Genomic DNA, 21,732 nt, shown 5'->3' with positions numbered 1-21,732 from the left:
TTCCCTATCTCTGTGTTTTAGAGCAACACAATCAAATACTCTTGGAAATTCAGGTGATGTGATAAATTCTTTTAAAACAACACACACACACGCACACAAACTGACTAATGGACATCAGTTTATTCATTGGATCCATTCTCAGTGAAGCTTAATATTTATAACTGTAATGAAGATGTTGCAAATCTATTGAGGAATGGCAAGAGCATATGGTGTTATAGAATGGGATTTATGTTTTTGAGAATATATACAGGCACAGGAAACTAGAGGGAAAAAAGATCCCTAGACGTAACCCAGTGGTAGCTACAACAAGGCTGTGAGACAGTTTAGGATAAAAGAGAGTAACTACCCAAAGTCACCCAGCTGACTTTGATGCTTAAGAGAAGACCTGAACTGGCTGGTTTCTAGTTCAGCACTTGGAAGGATTCATACTGCTTCTGTTCTCGGGATGCTGTGATTCTCATTTCCTTAGACCAGAAACTTCTCCTTCCCTCCCCCTGCCACACAACTCAGCAGAAACCAGCTTTACAAACACAGATGTAATAATCCATTCAGGAAGGCTGGAGCTTTCCAGCTAGAAACTGAAGAGATTAGGAAGACAAAGACCCTTAACATCTACACACCCCACACAAATTCTAAGACAGGACATAATAGGATTAACCCACAAATGCCAAAGTGGCACACTCAGACTCAGGTCAAAGTACATGACACAGGAAATACAAAGCCTCAAACAGGAACAGGAAACAACCTCAAGAGCCCCAGAAGGTATAAAAGCCCACCACTCTGCTCCATGTGGACAGGTTTTTTTTTCCAGAGCCATCTTTCTTTCTGGCTCTCCTCTTCAATAAACTACAACTTTCTTTCTAAAGCAGTCTCCATGTTGTTTATTCCCAGTTTGGACTGGACCCTGATGAAGATTTTTCTTTCAACAATACCATATAATTATCTCCATTTGAGAGATCTCACTAACTTATCCTTCCAGTAGCCCAAAGGGTGCATCCTAGTACAATTTATGAATTACATTACCTTGGTGGAGCAGTGGGCTAATGCCTCCTTAAGTAACACCAGCTGCCTGCAATTAGTGCAGGTTCGCATCCCACCAGGCTCAAGGTTGACTCAGCCTTCCATCTGTCCGAGGTAGGTAAAATGAGGACCCAGATTTTTGGGGGCAATAAGCTGACTTTGTAATAATGCCGCGTTGGGGGGGGGCTGAAAGCCCTAATAAGCAGGCATATACATAGAATGAAGGCTATTGCTAAGCACATTGATTTGTGCTTAGATTGTAAGCCGCCCTGAGTCTTCGGAGAAGGGCGGGATATAAATGGGATTAAAAAAAAAGAAAATCTTCTAAATTAAAGAATGCATAAGAAATCCAGGACACACTATTCCCATGAAATTGAATTTTTAAGGATCTTCAGACCACTTTTATTCACAAAGTTGTGGCCACTGCAGTGGTTTCAAAAGTCAGAGCGCTTAGCAGGTCCAGCAAAGGACGAGTTTTTCTCTTAAAGTTTCATTGGGCATTTCTGAAGCTTAGGGAGAAAAGGAAAAAAAAGGCTCACCCTCATTGATTTACAAAGATTTTTTTTATATAAAAAATGTAGTAATAAGGATGAAAAGCCTAAATCCTTTTCTCTTCCATGTATTTTGATGTTTTGGGTAAAGAATGTTCTTAGGGATTCTTCATGGCTACAATTGTGCCACGAGAAAGTGTTCTGAATTATTGATAAGTGGCTAAGAATTCATTGTTTGGACCTCATGCAGATGGGGGTATTTACTGCCACATAGATGAACATTTGCATCTATGTGTGTTTCATGCACATGAGAAAACCACAGAGAAAATGAAACCTTCCTGTTGGATCAGTAGACTTTCCCAGAGAGCTGTGGCATTGCTTCCAAATTAGCATTACATTCCTGTTCTCCCATGCTGTTGTCATCACAGGGCAGCTGAGCCAATTTAGTTATTTCTGTTTCAGCTGGTTGTTGTTGTTAGTTGTGAAGTCGTGTCTGACCCATCGCGACCACATGGACAACGTTCCTCCAGGACTTCCTGTCCTGGTTCAGCTGGAGCATGGCACAAATCCTATTATTTGTGTTGTATGCCACCCATAGTCACTTTTTTGTGAGAATGGCCATACCCATTTGACAAATGATTTTCAAAAATCCAGTGCCCAGATTGCAAAAAGAATTTCTTCCTGGTTCCTTGGCTTACCCTTCTCTCCACAGCTGGAAAGCTACTGTGATGGCACCCTTATACCAGATGCTGTCAGCTCTTCAATGTAAACCAAGGCAACCCACCCCCAACACACACACACACACACACACAGAATCATAGGGTTGAAAGGAATCTTGGAGGTCTTCTAGCCCAACCCCCTGCCCAAGGCAGGAGTCCTTATACCAAGGGTAGGCAACCTTGGCTCTTTTATGACTCATGGACTTCAACTCCCAGAATTCCTGAGCCAGGAATGCTGGCTCAAGAATTCTGGGAGTTGAAGTCCACGAGTCATAAAAGAGCCAAGGTTGCCTTTTGAAAACCAGCAATGGAACATCCACAACACCAGGAGGAAAGCTGTTCCACTGAGTAATTGTTCTGATTGTCAGGAAATTCCTCATTTCCAGGTTGGATTGCCCTCTGATAAGCTATCACCCATTGCTTCTTGTCCCTGCCATCAGTTGCTATGGGAAATAAATTGACGACCTATTTCCTGCCACAGCACCTCAAGTATTGGGAAACTGCTATTTTCTTTTTTTGTTGTTATTTTCTTTTCTTTGTTATGATAACAAATTCCCTTAACTGTTCATCATACGATTTAGCCTCCAGACCCTTATCATTGTTGTCGTTCTTCTCTGCACTCTTTCTAGGGCCTCAGCATCTTTTTTGTATTGTGGTGATCAGAACTGGACACATTACAGGCAGTCCTTGACGTATATCCATTTGTTTAGCAACCATGCAAAGTTACAATGGCACTGAAAGAAGAGACTTCTGTCTGGTTTTCACACTTCCAGCTGTTGCAGCATCCCCATGGTCACGTGATCATAATTTGGTGGCTTGGAAACTGGCATGTATTTATGACAGTTGTTTACTGTCCCAGGGTCATGTCATCACCACTTGTAACCTTCCCTGCCTGATTCCGACAAGCAAAAACAGTGGGGGAAGCCAGATTTGCTTAATGACTGCATGATTTACTTAACAATTGTAGTGATTCTCCTAACAACCAGAGCAAAAAGGACACTATATGGGGCAAAACTCACTTAACCACTGCCTTGCTTAGCAATGGAAATATTAGGCTCAGTTGTGGTTGTAAGTTGAGGACTGTCTGTGTTCCAAGTGTGGCCTCAATAGTTCAGTATAGAACAGTATTATCACTCTCCATGATCTTCAAGCTATCCCTCTGTTAAAGCAGCCTAGGTCCGTTTTGGGTTTTTTGGGCTGCTGCAACAAACTGCTGACTCACTTAAACAGTGGTCCACCATGACAGCTAGATCTCTCTCCCAGGCACTATTGTTGAGCCAGGAACTGCCTATTCTATACGTCTGCACCTGTGCTTAAGTGAGCCAGCAGTTTGTTGCGGCAGCTAAAAAACCCCCCAAAACAGACCTAGTCTGCTTTATCAGAGGGATAGCATCAAGGTCATGGAAGGTGATAGTACTGCTGACGGTGACATCACAAAGGCTAGCAGAACTTTATTGCTAGAGAGTCAGAAGATAATAATAATAATAATAAAAGATGATAGTTTCTTTCAACCTTCTCTTATACAAAAGAGGAGCCATCTCACCCCAATGGGATTGGCTCATCCCACTTGTTCCAGCTGAAGAGGCCTACTTGGCATTCTGTCTGCCAAAGAATTTCAGCTAGTGGGATCCAGAATATGTGATGTGGCCCTCAACCTCTGGAATATTCTCCCATCAGAGCTAAGGCCCGCCTCCATCCTCCCGGTCTTCCAGAACAGGGTTAAAACTTATTTTGTACAAGTGTACAGTGATGCAAATAAAAAGGGGTCGGGGCTTGAAGCTCAAGACTGCTTTTGTCATTCTGCCCTTCCTTGCTCCATCCAACACAGATTTTCACTGACCCCAAACCTTAGGATAACATCTTACTAGGATCCGAAAATCCCAAGCCAGGATGGTTGTTAAGCTCAGCACACGTCTACTTGGTGTAGGAATGCTATGGCACTATTGGGTTATATTGTAAAAGGCAGAGAGCCATATAAAATTTTCAAATAAATAAAACAAAACATTTTAATGTGTGGTTGTGTATACACTAATACAGGGGTAGGCAACCTTGGCTCTTTTATGACTCGTGGACTTCAACTCCCAGAATTCCTGAGCCAGCATTGGCTCAGGAATTCTGGGAGTTGAAGTCCACGAGTCATAAAAGAGCCACGGTTGCCTACCCCGGCGCTAATAAGAAGGAAGTGTTTGGTGTAGCCAAAACACCTAGGAACTGAGGGAAAATTTACTGCTGAAAAACAAACCCCAATAAGTTTCTTAGGATAGTCTGATGACCAACCCATCCTCTCCTGGATGCTCCTGCTGCTTCCATTTGGATCCTGACTAGGCCAGGACAAAAAAAAAAAGCTACACACGCAGCAGCTGATTTTGAAGTGTCCCAAAGGTGCTTTTTTCACAAAGCAACTGGATTTTCTTGTTTTTCTTTGAAGACGTTTAGCTTCTCATCCAAGAAGCTTCTTCAGCTCTGAGGTAAAGAAACTTCTTGGATGAGAAGCGACATGTCTTCAAAGAAAAACAAGAAAGTCCAGTTGGCTCTTGAAAAAGCCCCTTTGGGACAACCATGACCCGTTTTTCTATAGACACTGACTTTGAAGTGATTAAAATAGGCCGTACTATTCTGGATATGAGTTTGGGATTACATTCTAATATTCCTCATATTAAGTAAGAAGCACATATAGTTCTATACAGATAAACACCAACCATTTAACACAGGGGTCTTCAAACTTGGCCCTTTTATGACTTGTGGACTTCAACTCCCAGAATTCCTCAGTCAGCATGCCTGGCTGAGGAATTCTGGGAGTTGAAGTCCACAAGTCATAAAAGGGCCAAGTTTGAAGACCCCTGATTTAACAGATCAAAGGGTGGGTTTCAGTCCTGGAATCTTTCTCTCCAGTGTTACTGTAGAAAAGAAGTCTAAAATCCACCCCTCACATGCACTCAGATTTGGTACAGTCTGTTCTGCCTCAGGATTCCATGCTGTCATTCTAACTTCCCAGGTTAAAGCCTGAGTTTGTTTGTGGGAGTGAATGGTTGATATGATTAAGAGGGAAGGAAGTTATTAATATTTCTGGGGTGCATTGGGTTAAAGGAGCAAAAAGAAAATAAGGCTAACTGACATTTTAGGTTGTTTCTATGCTTTTTGTGGCCTGTTAACTCTGAAAAGAATGGCATCTTGGCTTTTGCGGAAGAAATTCAGGATAAAAGCCATTTACTGGCCCTTGTTCAGTTCAAAATCTGGACTTTGTTAAAGTCAAATTTTAGGCGTTTAAAGAGTAGGTAATCTATTGCTCAATGCACTTTGGCTTTGCACGTGTGAATTGCTTTCTGTCTTACTGCAATTACACACAGGCATGAATGTATCTGAGTTATGTCCAATCTAATGCGTTTGCTAATCCAACCTATGTATAAATTAAAGAGTTTATTTGGTTTGGTTTAGCATGTGCTTATAGTGCATAAATTCACAAGCAGGAAATCAGTAGATTTATTTCAGATTTTTCTTGCTTTCATTATCCAATTTCCTTCTCAGGCAATACTGATTGAGGGGGGAGGGGGGGGAATAAGTAACATTTTGCTTGTTGCGCTTCAGAAACCATTATCTAGCCTCAAGGCAATCCCTGAAATTAGTTCCTTATGTTCACAACTAAATATGTTACCCTCCCAGGAGATTTTGTGTAGATTGGGTTAGCTCTGAACAATAATTATTTGGAAGATAAAGGCAGCACCTTTAATGATCTATCCTGTTGTGTGTAGGAATCTTTGTGTCTATTGCCTTTTAAGAGTTTAAAGTTTCTCAAGTTGTCCCCTAAAATAAGAAGTGCAATAATAATACAGAATGAGTTCACTGATAGTATTCACATTCTTCTATACACACTAAACACACTAAGCCTCACTTGTTTCATTGCTCTAGACCAGGGGTGTCAAACTGTCAGCCCGCGGGCCAGATTCGTCATGCCAAAACTGCGCCCACTCCACTGCCGGCAATGGCGAAAAAGTCATGATACATCGCGACACGTCACGTGACGTTGTGAGTTTCACATCCCTGCTCTCCATCTCTATAACTTTAAGATGTGTGGACTTCAAGTCCCAGAATTCCCCAGTCAGCATGCTGTCACGTGACATGTCGCGACCTATTGTGACTTTTTTTGCACTGCCGGAGGTGGGATGGGCACGGCCTCTGTATGATGCAACTGGTCTGTGGGCTGGCAGTTTGACACCCCTGCTCTAGAGAATCTACACAAAATCATAGCCCAATAGTTATATCACTGATTTCTTTTTCAACAATTTATGGGGGTTTTCCCCTGCATTCTTTCATCTGCAAGAATATACTTGGATTGTCAAAATGATATTGATGAACTTGGTGGAAGAAGATTGCCATCACATTAGATGCATTCTCCTTTTCTGCATTGTTGCTGTGTTTTTCTGATTTGCAGAGTTCCAGCATTTAGTGCATAATCCTCTCCTGGCACAAATGTTGTCTTCCCTCTGTCCTTTTAAAACCTAATGTTGATAAATGATAAAAACATTACAGCTATAAATGGGGATCATTGTTTTTCTAAAGTGTGGTTTTACTAATAAAAATAAATGAGGAAAACCTCTAAATGTTACAACCTTTTAAATTTTACAGGCTGTTTTCTTCTTTAAAAAATAAATTGAATTATACAAAAATAGTTTGAAACACATTGTCCTGATTGGCTGTTATATAAAAAGGTGCTTTTTTTTCTTGCCCTTTTGGCATTATTCCTACTAATAAATACAAAGTTAAGAAATGAGCAAGTGACTTGTGGAATTGCTGAGCTCCAAAAGTTAAATGAACTTGGAAGAAAAATAGAAAAAAATAAAAACAGAAATATTTCCTGAGCAGGGGGTTGGACTAGATAACCTGCAAGGTCCCTTCCAACTTTATTATTATTGTTATTGTTATATTTCATAGAAAGGTCTAACTTTAGCAGAGCTGTTTTATACATCAACAAATTGGGAAATTTGCCAATTCAAATTTATGATGCCCAGCTCTCTTTTTAGCTTTTGGTGAGATTTAATGCTGATGTAGATGATAATTGGTAGATTTTTATGGGGAATAATAATACCATACAATATTAAGTGTCACATAAATCCCCAGTTTTTACTTTCCAGGTCTAAAATTGTCTAATGTGGCCAGGCTCATCTTTAGTTCTTCTGTTGCATATGCTACTGTCAGTATATATCCCATCCCCAATTCTGACAAGATTTCAGATATTATGATTAAGAAACTGTTGGTAACAACTCATTATTTTCAATTAGGGTTGGGCAGTTATCCTCTATGCATTATTACTGATGCACGATTGCTTTTCTAAACTTGGAGCTTTTGAGGTTGGCCAGGATTTTATTTTCCTGGACTCCAAGATCACCGCAGACGGGGACTGTAGCCAAGAAATTAAAAGACGCTTGCTCCTCGGGAGGAAAGCCATGGCAAATCTAGACAGCACACTAAAAAGCAGAGACATCACCCTGTCAACAAAAGTGCGTATAGTTAAGGCTATGGTCTTCCGAGTTGCAATGTATGGCAGTGAAAGTTGGACCATAAAAAAGGCTGAGCGCCAAAGAATTGAGGCCTTTGAACTGTGGTGCTGGAGAAGACTCCTGCGAGTCCCTTGGACTGCAAGGTGATCAAACCGGTCAGTCCTAGAGGAGATCAACCCTGACTGCTCTTTAGAAGGCCAGATCCTGAAGCTAAAACTCATATACTTTGGCCACCTAATGAGAAGGAAGGACTCACTGGAGAAGAGCCTAATGCTGGGAAAGGTTGAGGGCAAGAGAAGAACGGGACGACAGAGAATGAGGTGGCTGGATGGAGTCACTGAAGCAGTAGGCGGGAGCTTAAATGGACTCCAGAAGATGATAGAGGACAAGAAGGCCTGGAGGAACATTGTCCATAGGGTCGCGATGGGTCGGACACGACCTAGCAGCTAACAACAACAACAACAGGATCTCTGAAGTCCAGAAGAAGTAACAAAAACTCTACTAGGTGTTTTTTTGGACTTCAAACATTCCAATGATTTGCTTCTGTTCAGCAATTTGAATGACCCACTGAACAGAGGAAAAGAAAGATTATCAATAGCAATATGTCTACTTGCCTGTATTATTTTCATATACAACCATCTCCCAGTTGTTTTTACCCATCCTATTCAGTATCAACTGAATGCGATCTCGGAGAAGAGCCTTTTCTGTTGTGTACCCGCCCTCTGGAATATTGTCTCTCCAGAGATCAGAGTGGTCCCAACCCTGCTGGGTTTTCTTATGGCCCTGAAGATTTGGCTCTGTGCTTGAACCTAAGGCCCAGATATGTGAGGAAGCCTGTCATCTACATTGATTGCTGTTCATAATTTCCCATCTGCTATGGTTCTTATGTCATTGTATCTTTTACCATTTTAATGTTATAAGCTGCCCAGAGACACATATTTAAGGTAGGCAGCTATATTATAAATATCAAATAAATAGGAAAAGTATTTTCAGAAGTGTCTGTTAAAAGCCATGTTGACATCAAAACTACAGCATGCAAGTGACAGTTATGTAAGTTTGCATAATTTGTGCAGTAATGTCATGGTACATATGTCATCATTTGAGCCTCCCTTTGATAGATATTTGGGATACAACAGGCATCGATAAAGTGATGCCGGCACATGCTTCTCCTCTTGGAGAAGCTGACTTCTTTATCTTCTTTGTTTGTTAGTTTGATTGATTGATGTTTATCCCATCCTTATTATATTTATTGTATCATTTCTACTTTCCCAATAATGCTATTAGAACATTTGTGATGATCATAAAGCTACTGCTTACATCTTGTTTCTCAAACCAGTATGAGATTCTTTATATCTGGAATCTCTTTTCACCTTTCAAAATCCAGGAGGTTCTTCCTAACAGCACAAAAATCTTAAATATTACAGCCTCTAAAAGTTGCTTTTTCTTCAGACTCTCTAGCATTTTATTGAGTCCTTATTAAACTGTTTTCCAGTCTTACAAAAACTGGCTTCTGGAGGTATCCCTTAATCTTTTCCATAAATTAATAGGCAGACGTTTTATTCCTTTTTTCAAACTTGACTTTATAACATTTTATGACATAAGCTAAACGTTAACTGAAACAATATGCGTGGCTCTGAAGAAGTGATGGATATTTCCTCAGCGGTTGTCTGAAACCACTCTTAATATTGCTACTGTTTGACTTCTTTTCTATGAAGAAAATTAGTTTCTGCTTTGTGTAGTTTGATGGAGAACGATAAATATTCCTAGCCAGAAATTACCTAACCTAAAATTGATTAGTTGAGAGTGTTTATGTTCAAGAAACGTGTCTGGCTGCTTCCAGTTAGAGCTTCTTGTTGTTCTTTCAATTAAAATATATTTTGTGGTTATTTCATTTTTTCTTTTCTTGCCAACTTTTTTTTAAAGTAAAGCAAAAAGGTGGAAGAAATAGTGGGACAACGTGGAAAATGTTACACTGAAGGCAGTAATTACTTCTCTACCGTGACTAGGGAACGTAATATAAAGCTTCCTAAAATAAAAACATTAATTTGAAAGTAATATGAGACTCCATAACAGTAAGGAATTAGGTAGATTTGGCAGATTTCCCAATGTTTTCTTCTAACAGCACTTTTTATATTTTTGATCGCCAAATAAGATCATCAGAAAGATAGCTGCTCATATTTCTTTAGTTTTTTTTTTTAAATTTATTAAAACAAAGGATAAATTCTAGTGCTCTGCTGGGTTGCCTTATTTTCGTGACTGTCATGAGAACGGTATTTTGGATAGATTCTTGTCTCCAAGAATCAGCATGAGGTAGCTGAAGGAAACAAGGCAATAAAAGAACATTTGTTCTATATATTTTGAAGAAGGGTGGCATTACTATATGCCTTACACAATTTGGGTCTGATTTATTCACCGTTTTTATTGCATGCTGCACACAACGCGTAGTTAATGAAACTTAAGTTGACCGTTTCAGGTGGCTTATTTTCCCCCCTTTGCACATTGTTTGACAGTAGGCAGAGAGCGCAGTAGCATACAAAAGAGTTTGAAGCAGATTTCCCCAACAGTCCTTCTATTAAAAAATGTTTACCACCTTTTGAATATTCTGATTTTTTTTTCATACTTTTGCCACAAAATAGCAACAGAGTTCCATGGGGTCCTAAATGATTTGTTATTTAAACAAATAACACCACTCAACGCTTGTTTAATTGATTTCATGACATCTAACGTGCAATATGCTAAGGTAAAAACATTAACGACGTTCTTAGAGCCAGTGATTACTTGTTGCAGTAACAGTCTGTCTGTTTGGATTTGCTGTTTTGCTGTATGACCCCTTTGTACTTCAGCTTCAGCTGATAGATAGGCGGCTGGACATTCTCCTGTAGAATTTACTCATCGGAAACAAAATCCACATTGCCTTGCATAACGGCAAATTATCCATGGATTAAGGGCACCTGGGTAGGTGAGGGGAAGAGGGGATCAAAGGCATCGAAAGTGCAGCGTGACTGGGTCATCTAAGCCCTGCCCCCTGTTACATGTATTGTATACGTCACATAGCTGTAGAAAGGGGTGGGTCACAGCTGCCATTTTCTTGTTATTATGTTGTGGGTTCTGGACCGCATGGAATGACGCCAGACCAATGAGTACAGCATAGCAGCTCTTTATTGATGGTAGAACTGTACTATTGATTTGGGGTTACCTGAGTCCTTATATATACCTGGCCAGGTATCCACCTGACCAATCCATTTGAACCTGGTATTCCTGCCGAGACATAGCCCAATCCGCATCAGTCCCCGTACAGCGCCACCTGGTGGTATAAGTAGCGCTGTTGCTATGTTGTCCCCCAAACCCATACACAACACTTGTCATTGTCCTTCCCCCTTGCAAACGCTCCTGCCTCAAACTATGGCACTATCCCCTTCTTGCTTGGCAGCCAGTGTGAGATTCTTTTTGTGGAATGGAGTGCTTGGTTTCAGTCAGTCAACTTGTTCCCTCAGAAGTGCGGTGGGTCTTCCAGGCATTTTTTGATAACCTTGAGATAAATCTCAATGCCCTTCCTTGGTAGTGAGCAAGTGGCTTTTGCTCTGCCACTTTCCTTGAATCCCAAGTTTATCTAACGGAGTGCTTTCTAGTGGTTTTCCAAAGGCTAAGTTACAAACGCTGACTTTGGTCAAAATAAGAGCTTCAAAGACTCCTGTGGTACAGGTAGTCCTCAACCTACCACCACAACTGAGCCCAAAATTATTGTTACTAAGTGAGATATTTGTTAGGTGAGTTTTGCCCCATTTTTGCCACCTTTCTTGCCACAGTTGTTAAGTGAATCACTGCAGTTAAATTAAATTAAATTAGTAACATGGTTGTTAAGTGAATCTGGCTTCCCCATTGACCTGGCTAGTCAGAAGGTCACAAAAGGGGATCATCCCGGGATACTATAACCATCATAAATGCCAGCCACTAGTCACGTGTCTAAATTTTAATATCACGTGTCTATGGGGATGCCACAGCAGTTGTTAAGTGTGAACAATGGTCCTAAGTGCCGCTGTAACTTCAAACGGTCACGAAATGAACTGCTGTAAGGACTACTTGTGCCTTTGTGAGGGGAGAGCATCACTGTGACGAACAAGTCAATCTTTCTGAGATTTATGTTGGTTATGATTAATAGGGGTAGTCCCATAATTGTTCCTAGCTATTCTTTTAATTGGATGGGTTAAATTCAGCTGATTGAAATAAAGGAAGACCCCCACACTTTATGGTTAGATGCTGACTTGATCAGTAGCACTATCAGAAGCTGTTGAGAAATAGAGTGGCATAAAATAGAGTTAGTAAAAAATAATAATACATTGGAAGTTCTGAAAGTGTTCAGGGGCAAGATTTAGAAACATTCAGAAAATCAAAAGAGGGATGTGTGATTTCCCCCCCTCCCCAAGATATCAGTGTACTTTTGATTGGAAAAATTAGAGTTCTCAGAGAAGGTAATATATGTTGCTCAGGGTTGAACTGTAGAGTCCTTGGTGCACCAAGGAGTCCATAAAATAACATTAAAGTGTTTATGTTATTTATTTCCAGGAGAAATTCTTTGCAAATGCATATGTTTCTGGTTCCTTGTGAATACAGTGCTAAATTTTAAAGTTTATGATAATCAAAATATACTATTTATATTTTTGGAGAGAAGCAGAAATAACCCTGTGCATGTGACTTTGATCTGTCTGGCAAGTTAATTTTTAGTGCTCAACTTCAGTCAGTAATGAAATTAACTGGACTGTATTGCAAAGCAATTGCTCATCTTACAAATTCTCATGGAAAGAAATTAGTATTAACTTCAAGGACATAATGCTGCACCCGTGGAAATAAGATTTGGTTTACAAACCTAATAAGTAGTAGGCAGAGATACACAACAACTATATTTTATCATTTAACAAGACCAGTATTCATTTTATCTTATTCTATTTCTTAGATTGTTTTGTTTCACAGCAACTTGAGATGATGTCAGTGCATTGCAGAGGTGATGCAGAGAACAATATGTTGGCTTGACATGTAGTCTCCTCCATCCAAAGTACAACTGTTCACTTAAATAAGGGCAGCGCTTTCTGGCACAATGACCAGTCACTACTTATCTTGGAAATGTCCTCTCCATTTACTCTTTCTCCTTCTTTTCTTCAAGCTACTATTATGGCCCTTGGCCAACGAAAGCAAAATGATCGGATTTATGTAATAAAACCCATTCCAGGCTTCTAGCATTTGTATTTTCCTTCCACAACTGCCTAGTCTTTGGTCCAAGTCCTCTCTAAATGTCTCTCCCTACACAATCAGAGAAATGTATTTGGAGAAACTAATGGGACTACATTACTGTAGAAACTAATGGGAAATGTTTGTATCTCTCCTCCACAGTTACTATAGTATGTGGCATGTCATGGTGAGGGAGTACTATGACATCTGCATCAAGGATAAATTCATCAGGGCCACCACTACCACATGATTGGAACAACACCAATTGGAAATCTGAACCCATTCCTGCACATGTAGATTCATGGATTTTGACTTAAAAAACCACTGTAGTATATGCAGCTGAATGAATTTAATCAGAAACTTCTGGTTAGTAGAATATTTATTTATTTATTTATTTTATTGCATTTATATACCGCCCTTTCCCTGAGGACCCAGGGCGGTTTACAGGGAGTTAAAAATCAAACATACAAAAGTTAAAAACCAAGTTAAAAAATATTAAATCAACCCTGTACTATTAAAAACTCCAATTAAAATAATTTTCTCCTCAGCCTGGGCCCGAGAGCTCAAAGAGCCAGGTCTTCAGGCCCCGGCGGAATGATCGGAGGTCGGGGGCAGTCCTCAGCTCCACCGGCAGCTTAAATCGGGGGTGGGTGGGTGGGGAATTATCGACTTCTTCTGACAAAATAGAAGATCCAAAAGGGGGATGAAATAAGGAGCATAATAGTAACTTCATTATATCAGTGTGAGTTAAAGCCCCACGACTTATTCCCTTTTCCACACCTTCTCCCTTGAGTCCTCTTCATACCCCTGAGCTCTCAACCCATATTATATAAGTTGATAAGACCCATTCCAGTATTACAACTTGGATTGAAGTTGGCAAGCATTCAGCTGGAAGACATCCTGCCCAGTGGCAGTTGAATTTCTGCCTGTTTCAGGTTGCCCTGTAGCACCTTGTTTGACACCCAGGACTGAATTGAGTGAACTTTCAATTTAGCCTCAGTGCAGTGTCAGAGACTAACTCAAGGCACTCTCTTCAACAGGATTGCCAAACATTTCGAATGAATTGGGCAAAGGACAAATGCTACAAAAGAAAGATGGGCAACTGACTCACTTGCCTTTCTTTCCTCTTCCATTGTAAAGTATATTTATTTTCATTCACTGGGCTCTCCCACCTGCACGGTCTCAGAGTCTCACTCAAAACACTCATTTTTCAGGAGTGATTTTCCAAATGAGCTGCTTCTCTCACATCCCGGTTAATCTGTTTGTTTCTTTTAATGACAACTGGGAATCTGAGGATATTTTATTTTATTTTATTGTTTTATTTCATTTTATTTATATATTTTAGTTCAAACATTTTCCTATCTACCTACAACCAAATATTGCCGGACTAGAAATAATTGGTTGTCCTTTTTTAGTAGAAACATTATTTCGGAGTGATCCTGGGGTAGGCAACCTTGGCTCTTTTATGACTCGTGGACTTCAACTCCCAGAATTCCTGAGTATGGCTGGCTCAGGAATTCTGGGAGTTTAAGTCCACGAGTCATAAAAGAGCCAAGGTTGCCTACCCCTGGAATAGACCCCGGAATATCCTAACATAATTGACTCATTTACTCAGAAGAGGTGCCTAGAACTGAATTCTAAGTTTAGTATCTTATTTAGTATCCATACTTACAGAGGAATAGGTCCCATTGAACTCCATTGGAATACTTTCCAAAATACCAATTTTAAGACTAAGTTAGCAGTTTCAGTGACTAAAATGACCATCCTACTTTAACATGAGAAAAAGTGGAGCTGAATCATTCTGGGAAAAAGAAAAGAAAGTTTCTTCTACCAATTCTCCCTTACGTTTTTGTAAATTCTAACTTTATAATTCTTCTTCTTCCTTACTTCTACAAACCTTATTGCAGGGGTGTCAAACTCAATTTCATTGAGGGCCACATCAGCATTGCGGTTGCCCTCAAGGGGCCGGGTGGATATGGCCAGGGTGGGCGTGGCCTACTGGGTGGGCGTGGCTACACTGTGTATGGCCTACTGGGTGGGCGTGGCCAGCTCTACATCATTGGCATCAAGGGTGCCTATGGGGGCCTGGGCAGGAGTGGGACAGATCTGAGGGTCTCTGGCAGAAGGAGGATCTCTGGGCCAGGGCCAAGGCAGTGGGGGCCATTCCCTCACTGTTTCCAGGATGGCTTCGCGGACCACATGAAACCACTTCGCGGGCCGCATCCGGCCCCCGGGCCTTGTGTTTGACATGTCTGCCCTATTGTAATAAAAAATAATAATACTACATTGCTTTTGGTTCCTTTGTAGTTTTCATTAGGATGCCTTTGCAGAACTCATATCTAAGGTTGAAATACCACTTAAAACTATACGGATGAATGGAAAGAGGGAGAGAGAGCAGAGTAGGCTTGTATATTAGCTTCTTTTCTAAGCTCATAGATTTTTGGAAACTGCCGTGCTTGAGATAAAAGACTTAACATCCTCACCAATACAAATAGATGTCCTGGTTCATTGGCTTCTGTTTTACTCTGAAAAAAATCCTTGCTGATTCCTTGGCCAGAATCAATGAACAAAAATGTTGGTGAAAAAAAATTTCTGCCTTCCCAAATTACAAGTCACACCCTCTCAACTACTGGATAGTTTGCAAAAGAAATACCAAAATCTGAAAGCACTCTTGATTTGGCAAGCTGTAAAACCAAGTGACAAGGAGTGGTTGTTTTCATCATGTAAATCTAGTGGGGGAAAGGGACGAAAAAAGAAATGGGTGGTTGCTTAAAAGGCTTTTAGACTGATCAGCCTCTGCTGCTGATGGTCAAAGACTTCCCTGCAGCTCTGTTTCTTCTGGAAATGAAAAATATAGCTGGGGAAAGAATATAGTCTTGTGTCTTAGGCTTGCGGCAGAGCTTCAGTTCAGTTTGTCAATTTTTATTCTCTTTCAACGTGGGTTAAATGAAAACTCTTTCAAAACCTGAGAGAAATGATAGGAATCATGACAGGGTTTGTTTTGACATAGGGCTACCTCAGAACCTCATTTCCTTTGATGAAAGCTGAGAAACTGGGATTTTAGAAGCATTAAAATACTGGATTTCTTAATGGTTTTTTATGATGTAGGCCCAAAGGGAATTTTTTAAATGTATCCCCTCCAGTATGCAATTACTTCTTTAAAGCCAGGTAGGTTGGTGGAAGAAATAAGGAAGAAACACGTCTTTTGAGGCTACAATTTGATGCAAATTTATGGGGAAATAAACCCAGTAAACTCAGTAGAGCTTACTTCAGAATAAACAGATTTATTCTGCAGGCCCTAAATCCGTTCCCTTCCTTTCTCTTTCTCTCTATATTTCTCACATGCTTACCTTTTGTACTTGGAAAAAGGTCCTAAATCCATTCTTTTTTTTATTTTATTTTATTCTTCTGATAGTCTGACTTGAGAATTCAGAACTTAAGCCTGAGTCAATAAGTCCAGCCTGGGAGAAACAGACAAAAAGCAGTGAGGAAGTTTCATATGAGGGGTGGGGGCAGCTACAGTGATTGGAAAGAATGAAGCAAGGGCCAAACAAAGAAAGTGGAAAAATAAAGAAATGGATACAATAAAAGACCGAGCCTATTGTTTAAAAGGAATAATAATTGCCAGCAGAGGATCTCTTGAGTGTTTCCATTTTGCCATACCTTAATTTTCCTACCCAGCAAAATAGATAAAATGATAAATAGTGTCATATTGTAAAACAGCCTTTAATTGTTTATATTGCTCCTCTGCCTTCATTAAGCCATGAAATCTACTGGGTGGTCTTTGAAAGTTAATCACTTTCAGCCTAATCTTTTGCAGAGGCTGGCTAACATAGAATGGGGATATATTGTAATAAAGTGTAATAAAAACAAATGTAAACACATTGTTATTAGTCTTTTACCTGAGGAAATCAATTTCTTCTGCTTATTCACTGCTCCTCATCCTAACCTCTTTTGCAATTTTACTCCCACTTCAACATCCATTTCAAAATTATAATTATCAGCCACATTCCAAAAAGAGAATATATGCACGTAAGAAAGAAGAAGTGCCTCTTTGGATAGTTCTCTAAAATTCCTGCATTTTAGTAAGATTGAAACAAATTGAACTACAATGAGAATTGGCCAAAGGCATTAAATATCAAAAGGTACCAAGCTATGTTCCTAAATATTAGGGAATTTTAGACTTCTTTTGTTGTGCTCTTTTATGGCACATAAAAATGGTATGTTTCATTACACAGGACTACACTTGCTATTTCAAACTTTCGAAGAGTTAGAACAGCCAGGGATATTCTTAAGACCTGTGGTTTGAAACCATTCCAAGATTTGATCCCAAAGCAGTTTTACAAACAAAATACCCCAGAGGAGGCAGAATTACAAAAACTCAAGAAGGAATAGTCATAAAAAAAATGTTTCAAAGAAAAATGCAAGATCTCCATAGTTAGCAGGTGTTTGGAGAGAAAATTAGGCTTGTGAGGGGAAAAAAAAGACCACCAGAAGATTTTTTTTCCAAACTAGGAAATGCAGTCCAAAAAAGGCTGAGATGGAAGTATAGAGTGAAAAAAAAACACACGACCAAACATCAAAAGAGGGATGGGGGGGGGGGGAATTACTGCATCAGATCCAGGTCTGGCACAGATCCACAGTTCTGGAGCTGTAACCCAGGATTGCAGGGCACTGAAAGTAGAAGTTCAAACTTCTCAGATGCACCCTAAAAGTGCCATTTTTTTATGCTGGTTCACTTTTGAAACAGACAGTGGGCTAACTCAGGATTGTAGATTAATAAGGAACAAGTCTCCATCTCCGACAGCCAATCCTCCATTCTCCAGATGGAAGTCTGGGTTACATTATGCACTAGAGCATCTTCAACATTTTAAAGTGATTTTAGACAAGGTCTGTATTGTATCTTACAAAACTTCCATAATGCTTGACCTGTCCATTTAGCCATAGCTATTTGTCTCCTTTACTGGAAAAGGGCTTACTAATTAATTAATTAATTAATTTCATATCCCTGGATTAATTTGCTTTGCAGCAAAACAGAAACTATAAAGCTTTTCAGCCTAACAGACTCCAAATGCTTGTTAGGTAATTTCCTGGGGGTGAAAGTTCATCTAAGTAATGGCAGGATCTGGTCAGCGTGAAACACAACATCAAAAATGTACTGCTTCAAGTCCAAACTGGCTTTTGGAGGGACTAGCGAAATCCAATATTGAACTGAGAGGTGAGGTGGTCTGAGGTTAAGTTCAGTGCCTTTCCCCGCAAGCGGAATAAATGTCATTTGGAAGAGTCAGAGCAACCCTGAAGCTCTGTGAAAATCGAATTAGTCCAGAATCTCAGACAGCAAAACCTATGTAACGTAGACAATTAAATAAAGCAATGTTGAAAGACAAAATATTTGCAGCCAAAATGTATTTAATAAAAAGCGGGAAAGAAGGAAAGCTTTAACATGAACAATTCCGATAATACGTGCTTTGTAATAGTTTGCAAGACAATATAATTACGTAAATGACGGAAGCCACTAAATCAGATACTCACCGCTGAGCATTTAATCTCTGCTCTTATATACCTCTGTTGGGAGACAAACTCTTTTCGTTCAGGCACATTCTGACCTCAAACCTGTTTCAGGATGAGCACTGTGAGAAGGTGTATGAGTGCAGTTCTCTTCTTTATGCTGTCCTGTGCCTATTACTTTTTATTCACTCCTCTCATTTTTTTTGTCCTGGATTTTCCTCTTTAACTGCTCCCTAGAATTCTTATGGCAGCTCCTCTGAGTTAAAAAAGTGATGACCCAGGCAACCTACAGGGACATATAGGATCCCATATGACAAACACATGTCCATCAACACGCACATCTGTGTTTATGTTTCTTGACCCCAAGTACTGCTATAAATTTGATTTGCATCCCAAATTAAGGACACCAATAATCTGACTGCAAACCAATGCAGTATGAAGTGGCAAAAATGTAAGTGGCATCTCTAGCTGAAATACAGCATGTGATATGAATATATTTCAGGAGAATGTGTACATAGACCTGAAGAATATTTGGTTTGGTGCTCTAGGAAGAACAAGGAAAAGTTAAACCAGTTCATGTCTCTGCTGTATACGACAAATTCTATGTTTTGTTTAGAACGCACGAAAAAGGACTTAATTTTTTTGAATTAGAAATCCTGACGTTTAAAAATAGCTAAAACTGTGGAGTCCTTGGTGCTCTCTGAGCTTGGTTGTTTTGCAGACATTTCATTACCCTACTAGGTAACATCATCAGTACTAGAAGGAAGTATGGTTTGCTCCTTTTATATACTAGTGTTTTCCCTATCAGTGTTGGTGGGAATGTTCTTATGATTAGGCTTTTGTTTACTGTAAGTTTGTTTGTCTGAATTGGTAGTTCCTTGATTGCGGTATTGTTTACTTCTTGATTGTTGGTCTATTTTTAATCTTGGTGTTAATCTCTGCTCAGTCAAGGAACTACCCACTCAGATAAATAAGCCAACAGTAAGCAACAACCTAAGGGACACGGTGGCTCAGTGGGTTAGGACGCTGAGCTTGTCAATCAGATGGTCGGCAGTTTGGCGGGTCGAATCCCGAGTGCCGCGTAACAGGGTGAGCGCCTGTTACTCGTCCCAGCTTCTGCCAACCTAGCAGTTCGAAAGCACGTAAAAATGCAAGTAGAAAAATAGGGACCACTACGGTGGGAAGATAACAGCGTTCCGTGCGCCTTTGGCGTCTAGTCATGCCGGCCACATGACCACGGAGACATCCTCGGACAAGCGCTGGCTCTTCGGCTTTGAAACGGAGATGAGCACCGGCCCCTAGAGTCGGAAACAACTAGCACGCATATGCGGGGGAACCTTTACCTTTTTAAGCAACAACCTAATCAAGGAACCACCAAGAACAGTCCCACCAACATTGACAGGGCAAGCCACTTGCATATAAAGAGAGCAAACCCTGTTCCCTTCTAGCACTGATGTTGTTATCTAGTTTGGTAACAAAATGTCTGCAAGAAAACCACCAAGCTCAGAGACCACCAAGGACCTACAGTTCAACCCTAAGATATAAATATTCTCTTCCACTGATAGTTAAAACTAAATTAAAGACATCATTGCTGAACATTTGGCCAGCTGAACTGGTACCACTTTTGTCAAAAAAAGAAAAGGGCCATTCCACTCACCTGTTCTAGACCTTAAGTCTGGTAGAAAAAAATGGATATTAGCTAACATTTTATGATTACCATAGCACAAAGGAACGTTGGAGGAAGCAGTACCTTCATAACCATTGCAGCAGCTTTGCCTGCCAAATTTGGCCACAGTTCTTTTAGATAAATAACTTCTCGGTGACGTGCTGTGCTGAAATTACATAAACAGCAGAAATTACTAAGACCTAGGCCCCAGGGATTTGTGGGTTTCAAGGTTTTCTGCAATCAATATTCTGACATCTGCAAACATTTATCCCTAAGAGCTGATGCCAAAAAGCTGCAAAAAATGAAAGAAATGCCATCACTTCACTCTAAGGATCTTGATTCACGAATTATTTTGCCGCTATGTATCATTATTTATTCTGTAGCTGAATTTATATGGAAAGGAGGATGGTGCGGACTTGATTCTAAATTTAACAGAAAGTGTTGCAAAGAGTGTTACGGGTGATAGCGCGTATTAATACACACACACACACACACACAAGTTCTCTGGCAATCCAGCCTATGAATTTTATTAATACCAACTGCATACAATTATTTGTAGAATTATTTTCTTGTCTTTCCTCTAAGACCCCAAGGCAGCTTACACAGAAATGCTTCATTTTATCACAACGCTGAATGGTAGGCTAAGCTAAGTGACCCAATGAATTTCTGTGACTAAGAATAACCCTGGAGCTGGGTCTCCCTAGCTCATGGTTCGGCAACCTGCGGCTCTGGAGTCGCCTGCGGCTCTTTCAGCCTTCTGCAGCTCCCAGTCATCCTCCGCCATTTGCAGAGAGAGAGACAGAGACTTCCCTTCTCTCTCTCTCTCTCTCTCTCTCTCTCTCTCTGTATAACTCACGGTGTCCTCCGAGAAGTTGACAAGCTTATTGGGCGAGGCTCCTGCCTTTGCTGCGTGTCCACAGGAAGCAGCAGGAGACCCAGCCCAATAAGAATGTGTGTCATTCAGCTTGTCCAAGAACAGTGTGAAGCCAGCTTGCCAGGTGAGCAGAAGATTGGAGAGAGGGAGAAGGGGGGAGAGGGAGGGAGGGAGGGAGAGAGAGGAAGGGAGAGAAAGAACTCATGCCCAGCAGCCTCTATTTCTTTTTAATTAAACTCTTCAGTCAAGCTCTTTTCCTTGCACACGCGCGCGCGCATGCAAGTTTTGCGGCTCCCAGCGTTTTTTCTTCTTCTCTGGGGAACGGGTCCAAGTGGCTCTTTGAGTGTTTAAGGTTGCCGACCCCTCCCCTAGGTGATCCATCGTTGTTGTATCACACTGAAGTTGTAGTTTTAGGATTATAACTATTTTCATGAAGATACATTGAAAGATCTAACTAGGGCAAGATGACAGTTGAAGATGCTGACAGAACTACGCCAAAGATTTTCTGAGTCTATTGGTCTCTTACTAGTTAATGTACTAGTAATATAGTTATTGGGCTCAGCAAGTAGATTACCTGACTTTGGGCAGAAAGTAGGCAGAATTTGGCCTTCATAGCCTGGAGATCTCAGGACTATAGATTTGACTGGCAAGTCAAAATAATCTGGAAGAAGGCAATGGCAAACCATTTCCATATTGCTACCAAGAAAGTGGCATAAATATGTCCGTGACATAATCA

This window comes from Vipera ursinii (assembly GCF_947247035.1).
Source record: "Vipera ursinii genome assembly, chromosome: 3".
NCBI classification, from domain to species: Eukaryota; Metazoa; Chordata; class Lepidosauria; order Squamata; family Viperidae; genus Vipera; species Vipera ursinii.
Note: the sequence above shows the minus strand (reverse complement) of the source record.